The 26,954-nt window shown below is 26.6% G+C and overlaps 2 long non-coding RNA genes across 3 annotated transcripts in view; one reads left to right on the top strand and one right to left on the bottom strand.

Moving 5' to 3' along the window:
• Positions 1 to 1,544: 1,544 nt before the first annotated feature.
• Positions 1,545 to 26,954, top strand: part of LOC126278634 (uncharacterized) — a 46,129-nt gene continuing 20,719 nt past the window's right edge. Inside the window, exon 1 of one of the 2 annotated variants that reach the window (XR_007550742.1) lies at positions 1,545 to 2,652. This is a non-coding gene — a long non-coding RNA (uncharacterized LOC126278634). Of the gene's footprint in view, positions 2,653 to 16,138; positions 16,717 to 26,954 lie in introns of those variants that run through there. The other variant, XR_007550743.1, reaches the window with a different exon arrangement.
• The window catches only part of LOC126278632 (uncharacterized), a 37,318-nt gene continuing 26,120 nt past the window's right edge, over positions 15,757 to 26,954 (bottom strand). The window contains exon 2 of the long non-coding RNA XR_007550740.1: positions 15,757 to 16,131. This is a non-coding gene — a long non-coding RNA (uncharacterized LOC126278632). The remainder of the gene's footprint in view (positions 16,132 to 26,954) is intronic.

Raw genomic sequence — 26,954 nt, 5'->3', positions numbered from 1 at the left:
GTTTAATTAATCCTTACCTATTAGGAGATCCAGATAACTTTGTACCTGCCAACCCATTAGTAACACCAGTTCACATTCAACCAGAATGATATTTCCTATTTGCATATGCAATTCTACGATCTATCCCTAATAAGTTAGGAGGTGTTATTGCATTATTTTTATCAATTAGAATCTTAATAATTTTACCATTTTATAATAAAACACCATTCCGAGGCATTCAATTTTACCCTATTAATCAAATTTTATTCTGAATTATAGTAGTTGTTGTATGCTTACTAACGTGAATTGGTAAACGACCTGTTGAAGAACCTTATATTATAACAGGTCAAATCTTAACAATTATTTACTTCACATATTTCTTAATTAATGTCCATGTCGCAAACGCATGAGATAAATTAATTAAGGAATAAAGTTAATTAGCTTAGGAAAAGCATATGTTTTGAAAACATAAAATTAGAAGTTTAACTCTTCTATTAACTTTTCTCAAAAAATTTCACTAAACAAATGAGATAAATAAAATCTTTAAACCAACAAAGAAAATAAAAAAATTCAAAGATAAAGGTAAAAACTTTTTCAAGCTAAGTACATTAATTTATCATAACGGAACCGTGGTAATGTGCCACGAACCCAAATAAAACCAAAAGATTTAATAGCAAGCTTAATAAAAAATATAAAAGAATAAAAATCACCACCCAAAAAAATTAAAGCCAATAACATTCTTATGAAGACAATTCTAGTATATTCAGCTAAAAAAATTAAAGTAAAACCACCCGCACCATACTCAATATTAAATCCTGAAACTAACTCAGATTCCCCTTCAGCAAAATCAAAAGGAGTACGGTTAGTTTCAGCTAAGCAAGAAGCAAAACAAGCTAAAGCTAAAGGAAAAGAAATAATAATAAATCAACAATAAAGCTGATAGTTTATAAAATCAAACATATTAAAACTACCAATTAAAATAATTAAAGACAATAAAATTAAAGCTAAACTAACTTCATAAGAAATTGTTTGAGCAACAGAACGAAGAGAACCTAATAATGAATAATTTGAATTAGAAGATCAACCAGCAATTATAACAGTATAAACACCTAATCTAGTACAACATAAAAAAAATAAAAATCCATAAGAAAAAGAACACATATAAGTTAAATAAGGAAAAATTACTCAAACGGCTAAAGAAATCATTAAATTAAAAACAGGGGAAAAATAATAAAGTAGGTAATTAGATATAATAGGAATTGGCTGCTCCTTACAAATTAACTTAATAGCATCTCTAAATGGCTGAGGAATTCCAACAAAACCTACCTTATTTGGACCCTTTCGAATCTGAATATAACCTAAAACCTTACGCTCTAATAAAGTTAAAAAGGCAACACTAATTAAAACACAAATAACCAATAAAAGAAAATTCAAAATAAATATAAATAAATCATAAAGTATCAATACTATTTGTAGAAAAAATCTACATAAATGAATTCTAAATTCAACACATTAATCTGTCAAAATAGTAAATAAATTAATATTAATCAATATAACAAAAAATATTTTAACCATATGGTCCTTTCGTACTAATATGGATTAACAATCTTAGGATAGAAACCGACCTGGCTCACGCTGGTCTGAACTCAGATCATGTAAGAATTTAAAGGTCGAACAGACCTAATCATTGGGCTCCTGCACCCAAAATTTTTCTTAATCCAACATCGAGGTCGCAATCTGCTTTGTCGATATGAGCTCTCAAAAACAATTACGCTGTTATCCCTAAGGTAACTTAGTCTTATGATCATAAATTATGGATCAAAATAACAAACATAAATAAATGATATAATAATGAAGAGTTTATCTATTCTTCATGTCACCCCAACAAAACATCATCATTAAATATAGAAAGACAAACAAAAAACTATATAAAAGTAAAATGTCAAGCTCTATAGGGTCTTCTCGTCCTAAAGAAGAATTTAAGCCTTTTGACTCAAAAGTTAAATTCAAAAATTTATTAAGAGACAGTTGATTTCTCGTCAAGCCATTCATTCCAGCCACTAATTAAGAGACTAATGATTATGCTACCTTTGCACGGTCAAAATACCGCGGCTCTTTAAAAATACGCTCAGTGAGCAGGCCAGACCTCAAAATATAAACAAGAGGACATGTTTTTGATAAACAGGCGGAAATCAATTTTGCCTAGTTCCTTATAATAAGTTCACAAGGTAAAAATTTCATACAAATAAATATACTAATTCTATCATTATTACAAAAATTTTAAAATTAAATTAATAATCTTAATAAAAAACCTAAAATATTTATAAAATCAAAATAAAAAATAATGAACTAAAACGTAATCTTAAAGATAGCTGGTTTAAAGCTTACTATTATATTTCTATAAAATAAATTATAGGTTATTAACTTCAAAGCTTATCCCTTAAAGAATAAATAAGTTAATATTTTTACTTAAAAAATTAAATAAAAACAAATAACTTTAAAAAATTAAATTTTTTCTTAAGAAACTAGATATCTTGGGAAACGATTAACATCTCATTTCTATAAATAATTTAATAATAATTATGATACATTAACTATAAATTATTTATAAATCAACCCAAATCGAGACAAGTAAAATAAATACTAAAATTTTGATAAACCCTGATACAAAAGGTACAATAAATAAAATCTACTTAAAAAAATTTAAAATAGTATTTCATAAAACACTCACATTACCAATAAACTATAATTTAAAAAATCAATTCTATAAAATATACTAAGACAAAAATATAATAAAATTATTTATATTAAATAATTAAATAAACAAAAAATAAATATAATAAAATAAATAATCAAGATATCCTGATTTGCACAGAAAAATTTTCAGTGTAAATGAAACACTTTACCAATAAGTTATATCTTGAAACTCTTCCTAGATACACTTTCCAGTACATCTACTATGTTACGACTTATCTCATCTAAATTGAAGCTACTTTAAAATAAAATAGAATAATCAATAATGAGAGTGACGGGCGATGTGTACACATCTCAGAGCCAATATCAGTTAAATTAAATAAATTAAATTACTATCAAATCCACCTTCATTAACAGTATTTCACTATCCTCTTAACTATAAGCTGCACCTTGACCTGAAATATTTTATAATTATAAATCTTGAGAATTATAACTCTAAAAAGATTCTCTGATAACGGAGATATACAAACAAATAAATTAAGTAGAGTAAATCGTGTATTATCAATCATGGGGTAGGTTCCTCTGAATGGAATGAGATACCGCCAAATTCTTTGGGTTTAAAGACCTTAACTAATAGTACCCTGGTAAATATAATTAACATTTAAAATAATAGGGTATCTAATCCTAGTTTATTATTTAAATTTCACAGATTCATAAAAAGGGCCACAAATAAATTTTAACATTTCACCTTACAAATTTATATTTCAACCCTAATAATATAAACAACTGTTTTAACCAATAATATTCACTTGTATCAGTCGTATAACCGCGGCTGCTGGCACGAATTATGCCGATACTAAATCAATTGCTAAATCCAAAATCACTTGATAATTAAATCAAATTACTGCAAAAAGAACATTTAGTCTAACAAAACTTACATATTATACAAAGAAAGAGTGAATAAACAAGAAAGAATAAAACTTTTAAAAATAAAAAATAAGAAAATTTTAAATCTATTAATTCAGGAAAAAATAAAAGATTCAAATATTTAAAGAAAAAAAAAGAAAAAAAACACAAACATTAACAAAAAAAAAAAGAAACGCCCCTATGTATGACCACAACAACTTCTCTATTATATATAATTAAAGATTAATATGGAACATGTATAGCAATAAATGTATTATATTCTTTCTTATTTAATCTTTCTTTTCACTAATAAATAAATAAAGATTAAATAATATAATAAATATATTTTATACAATTATGTAATTTAATATAATATGTTATTAATATGAATTCTTTTTTTATATAAAGTTAACTTTCATATATATTAGTTAAATAATCTAATTATAAATAATTTACATAATTATATTATTATAATTAATATAATTATATATATTAATTATAATATTTTATATTTAAATTAATAATTTTATTTATTATATCCAATTATAATAATATTAAATATTAAATTACATATTATTATATATATTATTTTATAATAACCTATTTTAAGCTAAAAACATAAGTAGCTATAATCCTAGGTAAATAATTGCATTAAAATAATCAATTGATAATGGTAAGATGAACTTATAATACTTTAATTTCAATTAAATGTAATATATTAATATAAATTATTTATTATATATATATATATAAAAAAATAAAATGAGCAGGATAAATTAATCCTAATTAAACAAAATAATACATAAAAGAATTTCAAAAAAAAACTTTCGATTTATATATTAAATAAATGAAGTGCCTGATTAAAGGGTTACCTTGATAGGGTAAATAAAGTAAATAAAATTACCTTCATTAAAATTACATAAGATAGAATTAAACTACCTCCTTTAGTATCAAAAACTAACGTGCATCATACACCTTAATGTAAAAAGGTAAGCTAAACAAGCTAATGGGTTCATACCCCATTTATAGAGGTATCAATCCTCTCCTTTTTAATGACCAACAACTCTACAAAACTTCTCTTCCTATCAACATTAATGATAGGAACGATCCTGTCCATTTCATCAAATTCCTGATTTGGGGTTTGAATAGGACTTGAGATCAACTTACTTTCATTTATTCCGCTCCTAACAAGAAATAAAAATATAATAATAAATGAATCATCAATTAAATATTTTATAGTCCAAGCAATAGCAGCGACAATATTATTACTTTCAATTTTGCTGATTCAAATAAAATATCCCATGGGATGGGAAACAGAATTTATCCCATCAATATTAATTAGATCTAGACTATTATTAAAGATTGGAGCTGCACCTTTCCATTTCTGATTTCCAGAAGTTATAGGAGCATCAAGATGAAATAATTGTTTAACATTAATAACATGACAAAAAATCGCCCCAATAATGGTCTTATCTTATTGTATTCAATTAAGAACATTTATTTTAACAATTATTATCTTAAGAATTATTATTGGGGCAATAGGAGGTTTAAATCAAACATCCTTACGACAACTTTTAGCATATTCATCAATCAGACATCTAGGTTGAATAATTAGATCATTAACAGTCAGAGAAAACATCTGAGAACTATACTTCATTATTTACTCACTATTAAGATTAATTATAGTTTTATTATTTAAGCAAATAAATTTATTTTTCATAAATCAAATTTGTTCAGCCAGAAATATAAAAACCGAAATTAAATTCATAATATTCTTATCTTTATTATCTTTAGGTGGACTACCACCATTCCTTGGATTCTTACCAAAATGAATTGTAATACAATCATTAATAGAAAACAATATAACAACTATTATAACTATTATAGTTGTATTAACTACAATTACACTCTACTACTATATACATATTAGATTCTCAGCTCTAATTATATCATACACAGAAAATTCGTGATCTATAAAGATAAAGTCCCAAAAATCAAGAATCATTCTTCCTATAACAGTAATAATTTCAACAATAGGATTGATTTCAACATCAACCTTAATTTCATTATACTAAGGACTTAAGTTAATCAAACTAATAACCTTCAAAGTTATAATTAAAAGAATAATCTTTTAGGCCTTAGTAAAATTTTACACCTCTAGAATTGCAGTCTAGAATCATAATTGAATATAAGACCTAAATATGATAAGAGAGAAAACATCTCATAAGTAGATTTACAGTCTACCACCTAAAATTCAGCCATCTTACCGCAAAAATGATTATTCTCAACAAACCATAAGGACATTGGTACTTTTTACTTCATATTTGGAGCATGAGCAGGAATAGTAGGAACATCAATAAGAATACTTATTCGTGCTGAACTTGGCCAACGCGGATCTCTAATTGGGGATGACCAGATTTATAATGTTATTATTACAGCTCACGCATTCGTAATAATTTTCTTTATAGTAATACCTATTAAAATTGGTGGATTTGGTAATTGACTTGTTCCACTAATAATTGGTGCACCAGATATAGCATTTCCACGAATAAATAATATAAGTTTTTGATTACTACCACCTTCACTAACCCTTCTTCTTACATCTTCTATAGTAGATAATGGTGCTGGTACAGGATGAACAGTTTACCCTCCTCTAGCAGGAGCTATTGCACACGGGGGTGCATCTGTAGATCTAGCTATTTTTTCACTGCACTTAGCAGGTGTATCATCTATTCTTGGTGCAGTGAATTTCATTACAACAGCAATTAATATACGATCAGAAAGTATAACTTTAGATCAAACACCTTTATTTGTATGATCTGTAGCTATTACAGCATTACTTCTCCTTCTTTCACTTCCAGTTTTAGCAGGAGCTATTACTATATTATTAACAGATCGAAATTTAAATACATCATTCTTTGACCTCGACGATACTCTGACTACCCAGACGCATATACATCATGAAACGTAGTGTGAAGAATTGGGTCTACAATTTCTATTGTAGGAATCATTATATTCATTGTAATTATATGAGAAAGAATGATTACAAACCGAGCAATTATATTTAGAGCTAACATAAGAAGATCAACAGAATGTTTGATTTTATAAACTATCAGCTTTATTGTTGATTTATTATTATTTCTTTTCCTTTAGCTTTAGCTTGTTTTGCTTCTTGCTTAGCTGAAACTAATCGTACTCCTTTTGATTTTGCTGAAGGGGAATCTGAGTTAGTTTCAGGATTTAATATTGAGTATGGTGCGGGTGGTTTTACTTTAATTTTTTTAGCTGAATATACTAGAATTGTCTTCATAAGAATGTTATTGGCTTTAATTTTTTTGGGCGGTGATTTTTATTCTTTTATATTTTTTATTAAGCTTGCTATTATATCTTTTGGTTTTATTTGGGTTCGTGGAACATTACCATGGTTCCGTTATGATAAATTAATGTACTTACCTTGAAAAAGTTTTTTACCTTTATCTTTGAATTTTTTATTTTCTTTGTTGGTTTAAAGATTTTATTTATCTCATTTGTTTAGTGAAATTTTTTGAGAAAAGTTAATAGAAGAGTTAAACTTCTAATTTTATGTTTTCAAAACATATGCTTTTCCTAAGCTAATTAACTTTATTCCTTAATTAATTTATCTCATGCGTTTGCGACATGGACATTAATTAAGAAATATGTGAAGTAAATAATTGTTAAGATTTGACCTGTTATAATATAAGGTTCTTCAACAGGTCGTTTACCAATTCACGTTAGTAAGCATACAACAACTACTATAATTCAGAATAAAATTTGATTAATAGGGTAAAATTGAATGCCTCGGAATGGTGTTTTATTATAAAATGGTAAAATTATTAAGATTCTAATTGATAAAAATAATGCAATAACACCTCCTAACTTATTAGGGATAGATCGTAGAATTGCATATGCAAATAGGAAATATCATTCTGGTTGAATGTGAACTGGTGTTACTAATGGGTTGGCAGGTACAAAGTTATCTGGATCTCCTAATAGGTAAGGATTAATTAAACATAGTATAATTAATAATGATGTTATTATTACAAATGTAATAGAATCCTTAAAGGTAAAGTATGGATGGAATGGAATTTTTTCAATATCTCCATTTAGTCCAAGAGGATTATTAGATCCTGTTTGGTGAAGAAAAAATAAATGAATTGCTGCTATAGCAGCAATAATAAATGGTAATACAAAATGGAATGTGAAGAATCGATTTAATGTTGCATTATCAACAGCGAATCCTCCTCATACTCATTGGACTAAATCTGTTCCTAAGTATGGGATTGCTGATAATAAATTAGTAATTACTGTTGCACCTCAAAAAGATATTTGGCCTCAGGGTAAGACATATCCTATAAATGCAGTTGCTATAACTAAAAATAAAATCACTGTACCAATTATTCAGGTATGTATATATATATAAGATCCATAGTAAATTCCCCGTCCTACATGTAAGTAAATACAAATAAAAAATATAGATGCTCCATTTGCGTGTAAGGTTCGGATAATTCAACCATTATTTACGTCTCGGCAGATGTGTACTACACTACTGAATGCTATTTCAATATTTGATGTATAATGTATAGCTAAAAATAGTCCAGTTACGATTTGAATTACCAAACATAACCCTAATAGGGATCCAAAATTTCATCAAAATGAAATATTTGTTGGGGCAGGTAAGTCAATTAAAGAGTTATTAATAATTTTAATTAAAGGATGTCTTAATCGTAAGGCTTTATTCATTAGTAATTATCTTATTTTACGAATAGGTCCCTGATTAATATTGGTGATTTTAACAACTGCTAGTAGTGCTAAAAATAAATGAATTATTATTATTATTGTAATAATGAATGTTGGTCTATTATATAATTTTTCTAAAGATATTGTTATTTTTTGATAATTGATTGAATTATCAATATTTATAGTTTCGGTGTTTTTTAAAAAGTCTATAAATATAGATATATCTAGAATAATTAATATTAATATGATAAATACTCACATTATTAATGTAATAATTATAGTGATTGATTTAGGCTGAAATATTTCGTTTGATGCAATTCTTGTAATGTAAATAAATAATACTAGTATACCACCAAGAAATGTTAAAAATAAAATATATGATAATCAATATCTTTCTATTATTGTTCCTGTTATTAATCCAACTAGGAAGGTTTGAAGGATAATAAAAAGCATTATTGATATTGGGTGTCTTAATTTAATAAAATTAATATTTATTACATTTGATAATGATATAATTATTATTTTGATCATTTCAGGGGTTAGTTTATTTAAAATACCGGTTTTGGGGACCGATGATGGAAGCTTTTCCACCTCTGAAGTTTTAAAAGTGGGGGCTGGACTTATTTCCGGTTTACAAGACCGGCGTTTTTTTTAAACTATTAAAACTAATGTTTATATTCTCTATTTTTACTTCTTTATTGATTTATTTTGCTGGTGTTTATGTTTTTTCTTCTAAACGTAAACATTTATTAATGGTTCTTTTGAGATTAGAATATATTGTTCTTTCTTTATTTATGTTAGTTATTGTTTTTCTTATTGAGTTTGATTATGATTATTTTTTTCCTGTTATTTTTTTAGTTTTTTCTGTTTGTGAGGGTGCTTTAGGTCTTTCTATTTTAGTTTCAATAATTCGTTCTCATGGTAATGATTTTTTTAATTCTTTTGGTTTATCTTTATGTTAAAGTATTTATTTATAACTATTTTTTTGATCCCTCTTTGTTTATTAAATAATTGTTGATGGTTGGTTCATTCTTTAATGTTTCTGTCGGGTTTTGTTTTTATAATTTGTGTTTATTCATATGCTGATTTGAATATAATTAGATATTATTTTGGTATTGATTATTTTTCTTTTAGTTTAATTTCACTTAGTTTTTGGATTTGTTCTTTAATAATCACTGCTAGAGGTTCAGTTTATTTAAGTTCATATCATTCTAATTTTTTTGTTTTTATGGTTTTGATTTTAATAATTATGCTTTATTGTTCATTTGCTAGATGAAGTCTTCTTTCTTTTTATATTTTTTTTGAGGCTAGATTAGTTCCTACTTTACTTTTAATTTTGGGTTGGGGTTATCAACCTGAGCGTTTGCAGGCTGGTGTTTATTTAATTTTTTATACTTTGGTTGCTAGATTACCTTTATTATTAGTTTTATTTAAGGTTTATGATTTTTGTAATACTTTATATTTTCCTTTATTGGTTGATTTTGGTTCTTATTATTTTATGTTTTATGTATTTATAATTTTGGCTTTTTTAGTTAAGATACCTATGTTTTTGGTTCATTTATGACTTCCTAAGGCTCATGTAGAGGCCCCTATTTCAGGTAGAATAATTCTTGCTGGTGTTTTATTAAAGTTAGGTGGTTATGGTATTTTTCGTGTTATAAAGGTTATTTCTTATTTGGGTTTAAAGTTTAATTATTTTTGATTGTCTTTAGGTTTATCTGGGGGTGTTATTGTAAGATTTATTTGTTTTCGTCAGGTTGATTTAAAGTCTTTAATTGCATATTCTTCTGTTGCTCATATAAGAATGGTTATTGGTGGATTGATGACTATGAATTGATGAGGTTGTGTAGGTTCTCTTTCTCTAATGGTTGGTCATGGTTTATGTTCTTCTGGTTTATTTTGTTTATCTAATATTATTTATGAACGTTTAGGTAGACGAAGATTATTAATTAACAAGGGTATAATTAATTTGATGCCAAGAATGGCTTTATGATGATTTCTTTTAAGATCATCAAATATGGCTGCTCCTCCTTCTTTAAATTTGGTAGGTGAAATTAGATTATTAAATAGAATTATATCTTGATCTTCTTTTAGATTCTTTGCTTTGATTTTTTTATCTTTTTTTAGAGCTGTTTATACTTTGTATATATATTCTTATTCTCAGCATGGGAATTATTATTCTGGTGTTTATACTTGTTCTCTTGGTTATTTTCGTGAATATCATCTTTTACTCTTACATTGATTGCCTTTAAATATTCTCTGTTTAAAGGGTGAATATTTCTTTGTTTAGTTTGCTTAAGTATTTTAATTAAAAATATTGTTTTGTGGAATCAATGATATGAAGTTTTTCATCTTAGGCCGTGAATTTATTTTCTATTTGTTCTTTGAGTTTTTTTTCTTTGTTTATTTCGAGAACTATAATTTTTATTTTAGGTATTTATTATTTAATAATTGATTATAGAGTTTTTGTTGAGTGAGAGCTTTTCAATTTAAATGGTTCTATAGTTGTTATAACTTTAATTTTGGATTGAATATCTCTTATTTTTATATCTTTTGTTATATATATTTCTTCTTTGGTTATTTATTATAGAGAGGATTATATATCTGGTGAAAAGAATATAAATCGTTTTATTATTATTGTTTTAATATTTATTCTTTCTATAGGTTTTTTAATTATTAGTCCTAATTTAGTTAGAATTTTATTAGGTTGAGATGGTTTAGGTTTAGTTTCTTATTGTTTAGTTATTTATTATCAAAATGTAAAATCTTATAGTGCTGGTATATTAACTGCACTTTCTAATCGTATTGGTGATGTTGCTATTTCAATTTCTATTGCATGAATGTTAAATTTTGGTGGTTGAAATTATATTTATTATTATGATTTTATTTCTAATTCTTTTGAAATAAAGCTCATTACTACATTAATTGTTTTAGCAGCTATAACTAAGAGAGCTCAGATTCCTTTCTCTTCATGACTTCCTGCTGCTATAGCAGCTCCTACTCCTGTTTCTGCTTTAGTTCATTCTTCTACTCTTGTTACTGCTGGTGTTTATTTATTAATTCGTTTTAGACCAATATTGGATACTTATAATTGTGGTTGATTTTTACTTTTAATTGGTTGTATAACTATATTTATGGCTGGATTGGGCGCTAATTTTGAGTTTGATTTAAAGAAGATTATTGCTCTTTCTACTTTAAGACAACTTGGTTTAATCATAAGAATTTTGGCTATAGGTTATCCAAAGCTTGCATTTTTTCATTTATTGGCTCATGCTTTATTTAAGGCATTATTATTTATATGTGCAGGTTCAATAATTCATAATTTGAAGGATTCTCAGGATATTCGTTTTATAGGATCAATTGTTAATTTCATACCTTTAACTTCAGTTTGTTTTAATGTTTCTAGTTTATCTTTGTGTGGAATACCTTTTTTAGCGGGATTTTATTCAAAGGATTTAATTCTTGAGATGGTTTGTTTAAGATGAATTAATTGTTTAATTTTTTTTCTTTATTTTTTTTCTACTGGTTTAACTGCTTCTTATTCTTTTCGTTTGTTTTATTATTCAATATCTGGTGATAATAATTTTTATTCTAGATTTTCTTTTGATGATAAGGGTTATTATATTTCATTTGGAATAATTGGTCTATTGTTTGTTGCTGTTTTTGGTGGTAGTCTTTTATCTTGATTAATTTTTCCTATTCCTCATGTGATTGCTTTACCTTATTATTTAAAGTTTTTAACTATTACAGTTGTTATTTTAGGTGCTTATTTAGGTTATCTTATTTCTAATTTTGATTTTTCTCATAATTTATTTTCTTTAAGTATACTTTCTTTTGTTAGATTTGCTGGTTCTATATGATTTATACCTTTTCTTTCAACTAAGTTTATTAGATATATTCCTTTAAAAATAGGTTATTATTCATCTAAGTCATTTGATTATGGTTGAGGTGAATTACTTGGTGGTCAAGGTTTATATAGATTATTTATTTATTTAATTGGTTATATTCAAGGTTGATATGATTCTAATTTCAAGATTTATCTTTTAACTTTTATTTTTTGAATATTTATTTTGGTAATATTGTTTTTCGTTTACTTAAATAGCTTATAATTAGAGCGTGACACTGAAGATGTTAAGGAAGTATTTTTACTTTTAAGTATTTATAAATATAGATATATTATTTTTACAGTGAAAATGTAATGTTTTATTTAAACTATATAAATTCTAGAAATGTTAACGGAGTTTAACCGCTAATATAAAAAGTTAGCAGCTTTCATATTGGCTTTACATTTCCTTAATTGGAACTATTATAGTTCAATTATATTATTAACAGTAATACGCCTCTTTTTGGCTTCAATTAATAAGAATAAGGGTAGTACATACCAATCTTCCAGGTCGAAACTGACTGCAATATTTCGCTTCTTATTCTATTTAAGGTTGATTGATAATATCAATACTTTTTGAATGCAACCCAAATGTTATATTTAACTACAACCCTTTATTCTGCTCATTGTAATGCTCCTTGGTTTCATTCATGGTATAGTCCTCCTAATAGAACTAGAATAAAAAATATTGTTGATACTGTTCAGATTATATTGTCTGAAGTTTTAAAAATAATTACAATTGGTAGAATTAGTGCAATTTCTACATCAAAAATTAAAAAGATTACTGTGATTAGGAAGAATCGTATTGAGAATGGTATTCGTGCTGATCTTTTTGGATCAAACCCACATTCAACTGGTGATCTTTTTTCTCGATCATTAATTAATTTTTTTGATAGTGTTGTTGCCAGGATTATAACAATTATTGGAATAATAAATCTAATGAAAACTCTTGTTGATAGAATTAGAATTGTTTTTCTTGATTTATATCAAGTTTTCTGATTGGAAGTCAAATGTACTATTTATACTAGAAAAACAATTATCTACCTCATCAATAAATAGAGATATATAAGAATAATCATACTACGTCTACGAAGTGTCAGTATCATGCTGCTGCTTCAAATCCAAAGTGATGTCTTGGTGAAAATTGATTTATTGAGTGTCGAAGTAGACATGTTGATAAAAAGATTGTTCCAATAATTACGTGTAAACCATGGAATCCTGTTGCAACAAAGAATGTTGATCCATAAACTGCATCTGCAATGGTAAAAGGTGCTTCTCAATATTCATATGCTTGAAGTATTGTAAAGTATAGTCCTAATAACACTGTGAAGAATAATCCTTGTAGTGCTTGAGTATGATTAGATTCCATTAAACTATGATGTGCTCATGTTACTGTTACTCCTGATGCTAAAAGAATAGCTGTATTAAGTAATGGAATTTGTATAGGGTTAAAGGGTTGAATTCCTATTGGAGGTCATAGTATTCCTAGTTCAATTGTTGGTGCTAATCTTCTTCTAAAGAATGCTCAAAAAAAAGAAACGAAAAATAATACCTCTGATGCAATAAATAAAATTATTCCTCATCGTAATCCAATTGATACAAATCCTGTATGTAATCCTTGATATGTTCCTTCTCGTACTACATCTCGTCATCATTGAATTATAGTTAGTAGGGTAATTCCAAATCCAATTATGAATAAGTTAATATTAAATAGGTGGAATCATTTTGCTAGTCCTGATACTAGGACTATTGCTCCAATTGCTCCTGTTAATGGTCAAGGTCTATAGTCTACTAAGTGGAATGGGTGGTTTGAGTGAGTTGTTAACATAGGTTTAATTTACTTCTCTAGAATATAGAGTTCTTAGAATTGAGAAAACATAGGCTTGAATTATTGCTACTGCTGATTCTAGAATTAATAGAAGTATTTGTCCAATAATTAGTAATGAGATTCAGTTTATTGCTATAGATGGTCCTGTGTTTCCTAATAAGGTTAATAATAAGTGTCCTGCAATTATATTTGCTGCCAACCGTACTGCTAATGTACCTGGTCGAATAACATTACTAATTGTTTCAATTAGTACTATAAATGATATTAATGCAGGCGGTGTACCTTGTGGTACAAGGTGTGTAAATATATGATTAGTATGGTTAATTCATCCAAATAATATAAATCTTAGCCATATAGGTAGGGCAATTGCAAATGTTAATGCTAAATGTCTTGTTCTAGTAAAAATATAAGGGAATAATCCTATGAAATTGTTAAATAATATTATAATAAAAATTGAGATGAAAATGAATGTTGTTCCATTAAATGATTTTGGTCCAAGAAGTGTTTTAAATTCATTATGTAAGGTTAAATTTAGTTTATTTCAGATAATGTTAATTCGTGATGGTGTAAGTCAAAATAGTGATGGGATTAATAATAGTCCTAGAAATGTTCTAGTTCAATTTAATGATAAATTAAAGATGTTAGTTGATGGGTCAAATGTTGAGAATAGATTTGTTATCATTTTCAATTTAAGTTTTTTATTTCAATTGTTCCTTTTTCTGCTCTTTTAATAAGGTTAGGTTTAAATGAGAAGAAGTTTATTTGATTAAACAAGATTAATGTAGCTGAAAATATAATGAATAGTGAGAATCATATAAGAGGGGATATTTGAGGGATTTGGATATAATTTCCCCATCAGAAGTAGTCGTTAATTTACTATTATTTGGTTTAAGAGACCATTACTTACTTTCAGTCATCTGATGAATTTCAAGGTGTACTAATTTTTTTTTAGTTACTTTAGATTGACACTACCAATTAAAATAATTAAAGACAATAAAATTAAAGCTAAACTAACTTCATAAGAAATTGTTTGAGCAACAGAACGAAGAGAACCTAATAATGAATAATTTGAATTAGAAGATCAACCAGCAATTATAACAGTATAAACACCTAATCTAGTACAACATAAAAAAAATAAAAATCCATAAGAAAAAGAACACATATAAGTTAAATAAGGAAAAATTACTCAAACGGCTAAAGAAATCATTAAATTAAAAACAGGGGAAAAATAATAAAGTAGGTAATTAGATATAATAGGAATTGGCTGCTCCTTACAAATTAACTTAATAACATCTCTAAATGGCTGAGGAATTCCAACAAAACCTACCTTATCTGGACCCTTTCGAATCTGAATATAACCTAAAACCTTACGCTCTAATAAAGTTAAAAAGGCAACACTAATTAAAACACAAATAACCAATAAAAGAAAATTCAAAATAAATATAAATAAATCATAAAGTATCAATACTATTTGTAGAAAAAATCTACATAAATGAATTCTAAATTCAACACATTAATCTGTCAAAATAGTAAATAAATTAATATTAATCAATATAACAAAAAATATTTTAACCATATGGTCCTTTCGTACTAATATGGATTAACAATCTTAGGATAGAAACCGACCTGGCTCACGCCGGTCTGAACTCAGATCATGTAAGAATTTAAAGGTCGAACAGACCTAATCATTGGGCTCCTGCACCCAAAATTTTTCCAACATCGAGGTCGCAATCTGCTTTGTCGATATGAGCTCTCAAAAACAATTACGCTGTTATCCCTAAGGTAACTTAATCTTATGATCATAAATTATGGATCAAAATAACAAACATAAATAAATGATATAATAATGAAGAGTTTATCTATTCTTCATGTCACCCCAACAAAACATCATCATTAAATATAGAAAGACAAACAAAAAACTATATAAAAGTAAAATGTCAAGCTCTATAGGGTCTTCTCGTCCTAAAGAAGAATTTAAGCCTTTTGACTCAAAAGTTAAATTCAAAAATTTATTAAGAGACAGTTGATTTCTCGTCAAGCCATTCATTCCAGCCACTAATTAAGAGACTAATGATTATGCTACCTTTGCACGTTCAAAATACCGTGGCTCTTTAAAAATACGCTCAGTGAGCAGGCCAGACCTCAAAATATAAACAAGAGGACATGTTTTTGATAAACAGGTGGAAATCAATTTTGCCTAGTTCCTTATAATAAGTTCACAAGGTAAAAATTTCATACAAATAAATATACTAATTAAATCATTATTACAAAAATTTTAAAATTAAATTAATAATCTTAATAAAAAACCTAAAATATTTATAAAATCAAAATAAAAAATAATGAACTAAAACGTAATCTTAAAGATAGCTGGTTTAAAGCTTACTATTATATTTCTATAAAATAAATTATAGGTTATTAACTTCAAAGCTTATCCCTTAAAGAATAAATAAGTTAATATTTTTACTTAAAAAATTAAATAAAAACAAATAACTTTAAAAAATTAAATTTTTTCTTAAGAAACTAGATATCTTGGGAAACGATTAACATCTCATTTCTATAAATAATTTAATAATAATTATGATACATTAACTATAAATTATTTATAAATCAACCCAAATCGAGACAAGTAAAATAAATACTAAAATTTTGATAAACCCTGATACAAAAGGTACAATAAATAAAATCTACTTAAAAAAATTTAAAATATTATTTCATAAAACACTTACATTACCAATAAACTATAATTTAAAAAATCAATTCTATAAAATATACTAAGACAAAAATTAATAAAATTATTTATATTAAATAATTAAATAAACAAAAAATAAATATAATAAAATAAATAATCAAGATATCCTGATTTGCACAGAAAAATTTTTAGTGTAAATGAAACACTTTACTAATAAGTTATATCTTTAAACTCTTCCTAGATACACTTTCCAGTACATCTACTATGTTACGACTTATCTCATCTAAATTGAAGCTACTTTAAAATAAAATAGAATAATCAATAATGAGAGCGACGGGCGATGTGTACACATCTCAGAGCCAATATCAGTTAAATTAAATAAATTAAATTACTATCAAATCCACCTTCATTAACAGTATTTCACTATCAAATTCGTTATAAACAAAAATCTATTGTAACCCACCTCCTCTTAACTATAAGCTGCACCTTGACCTGAAATATTTTATAATTATAAATCTTGAGAATTATAACTCTAAAAAGATTCTCTGATAACGGAGATATACAAACAAATAAATTAAGTAGAGTAAATCGTGTATTATCAATCATGGGGTAGGTTCCTCTGAATGGAATGAGATACCGCCAAATTCTTTGGGTTTAAAGACCTTAACTAATAGTACCCTGGTAAATATAATTAACATTTAAAATAATAGGGTATCTAATCCTAGTTTATTATTTAAATTTCACAGATTCATAAAAAGGGCCACAAATAAATTTTAACATTTCACCTTACAAATTTATATTTCAACCCTAATAATATAAACAACTGTTTTAACCAATAATATTCACTTGTATCAATCGTATAACCGCGGCTGCTGGCACGAATTATGCCGATACTAAATCAATTGCTAAATCCAAAATCACTTGATAATTAAATCGAATTACTGCAAAAAGAACATTTAGTCTAACAAAACTTACATATAATACAAAGAAAAAGTGAATAAACAAGCAAGAATAAAACTTTTAAAATAAAAAATAAGAAAATTTTAAATCTATTAATTCAGGAAAAAATAAAAGATTCAAATATTTAAAGAAAAAAAAAGAAAAAAACCACAAACATTAACAAAAAAAAAAAGAAACGCCCCTATGTATGACCACAACAACTTCTCTATTATATATAATTAAAGATTAATATGGAACATGTATAGCAATAAATGTATTATATTCTTTCTTATTTAATCTTTCTTTTCACTAAAAAATAAAGAAAGATTAAATAATATAATAAATATATTTTATACAATTATGTAATTTAATATAATATGTTATTAATATGAATTCTTTTTTTATATATTAAGTTAACTTTCATATATATTAGTTAAATTATCTAATTATAGATAATTTACATAATTATATTATTATAATTAATATAATTATCTATATTAATTATAATATTTTATATTTAAATTAATAATTTTATTTATTATATCCAATTATAATAATATTAAATATTAAATTACATATTATTATAAATATTATATTATAATAACCTATTTTAAGCTAAAAACATAAGTAGCTATAATCCTAGGTAAATAATTGCATTAAAATAATCAATTGATAATGGTAAGATGAACTTATAATACTTTAATTTCAATTAAATGTAATATATTAATATAAATTATTTATTATATATATATATATATAAAAAAATAAAATGAGCAGGATAAATTAATCCTAATTAAACAAAATAATACATAAAAGAATTTCAAAAAAAAACTTTCGATTTATATATTAAATCAATGAAGTGCCTGATTAAAGGGTTACCTTGATAGGGTAAATAAAGTAAATAAAATTACCTTCATTAAAATTACATAAGATAGAATTAAACTACCTCCTTTAGTATCAAAAACTAACGTGCATCATACACCTTAATGTAAAAAGGTAAGCTAAACAAGCTAATGGGTTCATACCCCATTTATAGAGGTATCAATCCTCTCCTTTTTAATGACCAACAACTCTACAAAACTTCTCTTCCTATCAACATTAATGATAGGAACGATCCTGTCCATTTCATCAAATTCCTGATTTGGGGTTTGAATAGGACTTGAGATCAACTTACTTTCATTTATTCCGCTCCTCACAAGAAATAAAAATATAATAATAAATGAATCATCAATTAAATATTTTATTGTCCAAGCAATAGCATCGACAATATTATTATTTTCAATTTTGCTGATTCAAATAAAATATCCCATGGGATGGGAAACAGAATTTATCCCATCAATAATAATTAGATCTAGACTATTATTAAAGATTGGAGCTGCACCTTTCCATTTCTGATTTCCAGAAGTTATAGGAGCATCAAGATGAAATAATTGTTTAACATTAATAACATGACAAAAAATCGCCCCAATAATGGTCTTATCTTATTGTATTCAATTAAGAACTTTTATTTGAACAATTATTATCTTAAGAATTATTATTGGGGCAATAGGAGGTTTAAACAAACATCCTTACGACAACTTTTAGCATATTCATCAATCAGACATCTAGGTTGAATAATTAGATCATTAACAGTCAGAGAAAACATCTGAGAACTATACTTCATTATTTACTCACTATTAAGATTAATTATAGTTTTATTATTTAAGCAAATAAATTTATTTTTCATAAATCAAATTTATTCAGCCAGAAATATAAAAACCGAAATTAAATTCATAATATTCTTATCTTTATTATCTTTAGGTGGACTACCACCATTCCTTGGATTCTTACCAAAATGAATTGTAATACAATCATTAATAGAAAACAATATAACAACTATTATAACTATTATAGTTGTATTAACTACAATTACACTCTACTACTATATACGTATTAGATTCTCAGCTCTAATTATATCATACACAGAAAATTCGTGATCTATAAAGATAAAGTCCCAAAAATCAAGAATCATTCTTCCTATAACAGTAATAATTTCAACAATAGGATTGATTCCAACATCAACCTTAATTTCATTATACTAAGGACTTAAGTTAATCAAACTAATAACCTTCTAAGTTATAATTAAAAGAATAATCTTTTAGGCCTTAGTAAAATTTTACACCTCTAGAATTGCAGTCTAGAATCATAATTGAATATAAGACCTAAATATGATAAGAGAGAAAACATCTCATAAGTAGATTTACAGTCTACCACCTAAAATTCAGCCATCTTACCGCAAAAATGATTATTCTCAACAAACCATAAGGACATTGGTACTTTATACTTCATATTTGGAGCATGAGCAGGAATAGTAGGAACATCAATAAGAATACTTATTCGTGCTGAACTTGGCCAACCCGGATCTCTAATTGGGGATGACCAGATTTATAATGTTATTATTACAGCTCACGCATTCGTAATAATTTTCTTTATAGTAATACCTATTATAATTGGTGGATTTGGTAATTGACTTGTTCCACTAATAATTGGTGCACCAGATATAGCATTTCCACGAATAAATAATATAAGTTTTTGATTACTACCACCTTCACTAACCCTTCTTCTTACATCTTCTATAGTAGATAATGGTGCTGGTACAGGATGAACAGTTTACCCTCCTCTAGCAGGAGCTATTGCACACGGGGGTGCATCTGTAGATCTAGCTATTTTTTCACTGCACTTAGCAGGTGTATCATCTATTCTTGGTGCAGTGAATTTCATTACAACAGCAATTAATATACGATCAGAAAGTATAACTTTAGATCAAACACCTTTATTTGTATGATCTGTAGCTATTACAGCATTACTTCTCCTTCTTTCACTTCCAGTTTTAGCAGGAGCTATTACTATATTATTAACAGATCGAAATTTAAATACATCATTCTTTGACCCTACAGGAGGGGGTGACCCAATTCTATATCAACATCTATTTTGATTCTTTGGACACCCAGAAGTTTATATTTTATTTCTACCGGGGTTCGGAATTATTTCACATATTGTATGTCAAGAAAGAGGAAAAATTGAATCATTTGGAACATTAGGTATAATTTATGCTATACTATCAATTGGACTAATAGGATTTATTGTATGAGCACATCATATATTTACAGTAGGAATGGATGTTGACACACGAGCATATTTTACATCAGCAACAATAATTATTGCTGTACCTACAGGAATTAAGGTATTTAGATGATTAGCTACATTATATGGAACTAAATTCAAGTTCAATCCACCATTATTATGAGCTCTAGGATTTATTTTCCTATTTACAATTGGTGGATTAACAGGATTAGTATTAGCAAATTCATCACTTGATATTGTATTACATGATACATATTATGTAGTAGCCCACTTTCATTATGTATTATCTATAGGAGCAGTATTTGCAATTATAGGAGGTGTCATTCAATGATATCCACTATTTACAGGATTAACTATAAATAATACATGATTAAAAATCCAATTTACAATTATATTCAGTGGAGTAAATATAACATTCTTTCCTCAACACTTCCTAGGATTAGCAGGAATACCTCGACGATACTCTGACTACCCAGACGCATATACATCATGAAACGTAGTATCAAGAATTGGGTCTACAATTTCTATTGTAGGAATCATTATATTCATTGTAATTATATGAGAAAGAATGATTACAAACCGAGCAATTATATTTAGAGCTAACATAAGAAGATCAACAGAATGACTACAAAATAACCCTCCTGCAGAACATAGTTACTCAGAATTACCATTAATCTCTAGATTCTAATATGGCAGATTAGTGCAGTAGATTTAAGCTCTACAAATAAAGGTTTGACCTTTTATTAGAAAATATTTATTAATGGCAACATGATCAAATTTATCTCTTCAAGATGGAGCTTCACCATTAATGGAGCAATTATCATTCTTTCATGATCATACTATGGTCGTATTATTATTAATTACAGTAATTGTAGGTTATGCCCTAAGTTATATATTATTTATTGCCTATACTAACCGTAATATACTTCATGGACATTTAATTGAAACAATCTGAACAGCTTTACCAGCAATTACATTAATTTTTATTGCCCTTCCATCATTACGACTATTATATTTACTTGATGATTCAGTAGATGCAATAATTACAATTAAAACCATTGGACGACAATGATATTGAAGATATGAATATTCAGACTTCATAGACGTAGAATTTGACACTTATATAACACCAGAACAAGACCTAGCAAATGATGGATTCCGACTACTAGATGTAGATAACCCAACAATCCTACCAATAAATACAGAAGTACGAGTATTAACAAGAGCATCAGATGTTCTACACTCATGAGCAGTTCCTGCATTAGGGGTTAAAATTGATGCAACGCCAGGTCGGTTAAATCAAGGAACATTCACAATAAATCGACCTGGATTATTCTTTGGACAATGCTCAGAAATCTGTGGAGCAAACCACAGATTTATACCAATTGTAATTGAAAGAACTTCAGTAAATTTATTTATTAAGTGATTATCTAAGATAATTTAAGGAGTTAGTTAAAATAAATAACATTAGAGTGTCAATCTAAAGTAACTAAAAAAAATTAGTACACCTTGAAATTCATCAGATGACTGAAAGTAAGTAATGGTCTCTTAAACCAAATAATAGTAAATTAACGACTACTTCTGATGGGGAAATTATATCCAAATCCCTCAAATATCCCCTCTTATATGATTCTCACTATTCATTATATTTTCAGCTACATTAATCTTGTTTAATCAAATAAACTTCTTCTCATTTAAACCTAACCTTATTAAAAGAGCAGAAAAAGGAACAATTGAAATAAAAAACTTAAATTGAAAATGATAACAAATCTATTCTCAACATTTGACCCATCAACTAACATCTTTAATTTATCATTAAATTGAACTAGAACATTTCTAGGACTATTATTAATCCCATCACTATTTTGACTTACACCATCACGAATTAACATTATCTGAAATAAACTAAATTTAACCTTACATAATGAATTTAACACATTTCTTGGACCAAAATCATTTAATGGAACAACATTCATTTTCATCTCAATTTTTATTATAATATTATTTAACAATTTCATAGGATTATTCCCTTATATTTTTACTAGAACAAGACATTTAGCATTAACATTTGCAATTGCCCTACCTATATGGCTAAGATTTATATTATTTGGATGAATTAACCATACTAATCATATATTTACACACCTTGTACCACAAGGTACACCGCCTGCATTAATATCATTTATAGTACTAATTGAAACAATTAGTAATGTTATTCGACCAGGTACATTAGCAGTACAGTTGGCAGCAAATATAATTGCAGGACACTTATTATTAACCTTATTAGGAAACACAGGACCATCTATAGCAATAAACTTAATCTCATTACTAATTATTGGACAAATACTTCTATTAATTCTAGAATCAGCAGTAGCAATAATTCTAGCCTATGTTTTCTCAATTCTAAGAACTCTATATTCTAGAGAAGTATATTAAACCTATGTTAACAACTCACTCAAACCACCCATTCCACTTAGTAGACTATAGACCTTGACCATTAACAGGAGCAATTGGAGCAATAGTCCTAGTATCAGGACTAGCAAAATGATTCCACCTATTTAATATTAACTTATTCATAATTGGATTTGGAATTACCCTACTAACTATAATGCAATGATGACGAGATGTAGTACGAGAAGGAACATGTCAAGGATTACATACAGGATTTGTATCAATTGGATTACGATGAGGAATAATTTTATTTATTGCATCAGAGGTATTATTTTTCGTTTCTTTTTTTTGAGCATTCTTTAGAAGAAGATTAGCACCAACAATTGAACTAGGAATACTATGACCTCCAATAGGAATTCAACCCTTTAACCCTATACAAATTCCATTACTTAATACAGCTATTCTTTTAGCATCAGGAGTAACAGTAACATGAGCACATCATAGTTTAATGGAATCTAATCATACTCAAGCAGTACAAGGATTATTCTTCACAGTGTTATTAGGACTATACTTTACAATACTTCAAGCATATGAATATTGAGAAGCACCTTTTACCATTGCAGATGCAGTTTATGGATCAACATTCTTTGTTGCAACAGGATTCCATGGTTTACACGTAATTATTGGAACAATCTTTTTATCAACATGTCTACTTCGACACTCAATAAATCAATTTTCACCAAGACATCACTTTGGATTTGAAGCAGCACCATGATACTGACACTTCGTAGACGTAGTATGATTATTCTTATATATCTCTATTTATTGATGAGGTAGATAATTGTTTTTCTAGTATAAATAGTACATTTGACTTCCAATCAGAAAACTTGATATAAATCAAGAAAAACAATTCTAATTCTATCAACAAGAGTTTTCATTAGATTTATTATTCCAATAATTGTTATAATCCTGGCAACAACACTATCAAAAAAATTAATTAATGATCGAGAAAAAAGGTCACCAGTTGAATGTCGGTTTGATCCAAAAAGATCAGCACGAATACCATTCTCAATACGATTCTTCCTAATCACAGTAATCTTTTTAATTTTTGATGTAGAAATTGCACTAATTCTACCAATTGTAATTATTTTTAAAACTTCAGACATTATAATCTGAACAGTATCAACAATATTTTTTATTCTAGTTCTCTTAGGAGGACTATACCATGAATGAAACCAAGGAGCATTACAATGAGCAGAATAAAGGGTTGTAGTTAAATATAACATTTGGGTTGCATTCAAAAAGTATTGATATTATCAATCAACCTTATATAGAATAAGAAGCGAAATATTGCAGTCAGTTTCGACCTGGAAGATTGGTATGTACTACCCTTATTCTTATTAATTGAAGCCAAAAAGAGGCGTATTACTGTTAATAATATAATTGAACTATAATAGTTCCAATTAAGGAAATGTAAAGCCAATATGAAAGCTGCTAACTTTTTATATTAGCGGTTAAACTCCGTTAACATTTCTAGAATTTATATAGTTTAAATAAAACATTACATTTTCACTGTAAAAATAATATATCTATATTTATAAATACTTAAAAGTAAAAATACTTCCTTAACATCTTCAGTGTCACGCTCTAATTATAAGCTATTTAAGTAAACGAAAAACAATATTACCAAAATAAATATTCAAAAAATAAAAGTTAAAAGATAAATCTTGAAATTAGAATCATATCAACCTTGAATATAACCAATTAAATAAATAAATAATCTATATAAACCTTGACCACCAAGTAATTCACCTCAACCATAATCAAATGACTTAGATGAATAATAACCTATTTTTAAAGGAATATATCTAATAAACTTAGTTGAAAGAAAAGGTATAAATCATATAGAACCAGCAAATCTAACAAAAGAAAGTATACTTAAAGAAAATAAATTATGAGAAAAATCAAAATTAGAAATAAGATAACCTAAATAAGCACCTAAAATAACAACTGTAATAGTTAAAAACTTTAAATAATAAGGTAAAGCAATCACATGAGGAATAGGAAAAATTAATCAAGATAAAAGACTACCACCAAAAACAGCAACAAACAATAGACCAATTATTCCAAATGAAATATAATAACCCTTATCATCAAAAGAAAATCTAGAATAAAAATTATTATCACCAGATATTGAATAATAAAACAAACGAAAAGAATAAGAAGCAGTTAAACCAGTAGAAAAAAAATAAAGAAAAAAAATTAAACAATTAATTCATCTTAAACAAACCATCTCAAGAATTAAATCCTTTGAATAAAATCCCGCTAAAAAAGGTATTCCACACAAAGATAAACTAGAAACATTAAAACAAACTGAAGTTAAAGGTATGAAATTAACAATTGATCCTATAAAACGAATATCCTGAGAATCCTTCAAATTATGAATTATTGAACCTGCACATATAAATAATAATGCCTTAAATAAAGCATGAGCCAATAAATGAAAAAATGCAAGCTTTGGATAACCTATAGCCAAAATTCTTATTATTAAACCAAGTTGTCTTAAAGTAGAAAGAGCAATAATCTTCTTTAAATCAAACTCAAAATTAGCGCCCAATCCAGCCATAAATATAGTTATACAACCAATTAAAAGTAAAAATCAACCACAATTATAAGTATCCAATATTGGTCTAAAACGAATTAATAAATAAACACCAGCAGTAACAAGAGTAGAAGAATGAACTAAAGCAGAAACAGGAGTAGGAGCTGCTATAGCAGCAGGAAGTCATGAAGAGAAAGGAATCTGAGCTCTCTTAGTTATAGCTGCTAAAACAATTAATATAGTAATGAGCTTTATTTCAAAAGAATTAGAAATAAAATCATAATAATAAATATAATTTCAACCACCAAAATTTAACATTCATGCAATAGAAATTAAAATATCAACATCACCAATACGATTAGAAAGTGCAGTTAATATACCAGCACTATAAGATTTTACATTTTGATAATAAATAACTAAACAATAAGAAACTAAACCTAAACCATCTCAACCTAATAAAATTCTAATTAAATTAGGACTAATAATTAAAAAACCTATAGAAAGAATAAATATTAAAACAATAATAATAAAACGATTTATATTCTTTTCACCAGATATATAATCCTCTCTTTAATAAATAACCAAAGAAGAAATATATATAACAAAAGATATAAAAATAAGAGATATTCAATCCAAAATTAAAGTTATAACAACTATAGAACCATTTAAATTGAAAAGCTCTCACTCAACAAAAACTCTATAATCAATTATTAAATAATAAATACCTAACATAAAAATTATAGTTCTCGAAATAAACAAAGAAAAAAACTCAAAGAACAAATAGAAAATAAATTCACGGCCTAAGATGAAAAACTTCATATCATTGATTCCACAAAACAATATTTTTAATTAAAATACTTAAGCAAACTAAACAAAGAAATATTCACCCTTTAAACAGAGAATATTTAAAGGCAATCAATGTAAAAGTAAAAGATGATATTCACGAAAATAACCAAGAGAACAAGTATAAACACCAGAATAATAATTCCCATGCTGAGAATAAGAATATATATACAAAGTATAAACAGCTCTAAAAAAAGATAAAAAAATCAAAGCAAAGAATCTAAAAGAAGATCAAGATATAATTCTATTTAATAATCTAATTTCACCTACCAAATTTAAAGAAGGAGGAGCAGCCATATTTGATGATCTTAAAAGAAAT

This window comes from Schistocerca gregaria, chromosome 6 (assembly GCF_023897955.1).
Source record: "Schistocerca gregaria isolate iqSchGreg1 chromosome 6, iqSchGreg1.2, whole genome shotgun sequence".
In the NCBI taxonomy this organism is placed as follows: domain Eukaryota; kingdom Metazoa; phylum Arthropoda; class Insecta; order Orthoptera; family Acrididae; genus Schistocerca; species Schistocerca gregaria.
The sequence above is the reverse complement of the archived record's forward strand: the minus strand, read 5'-3'. Positions and strand labels throughout refer to the sequence as shown.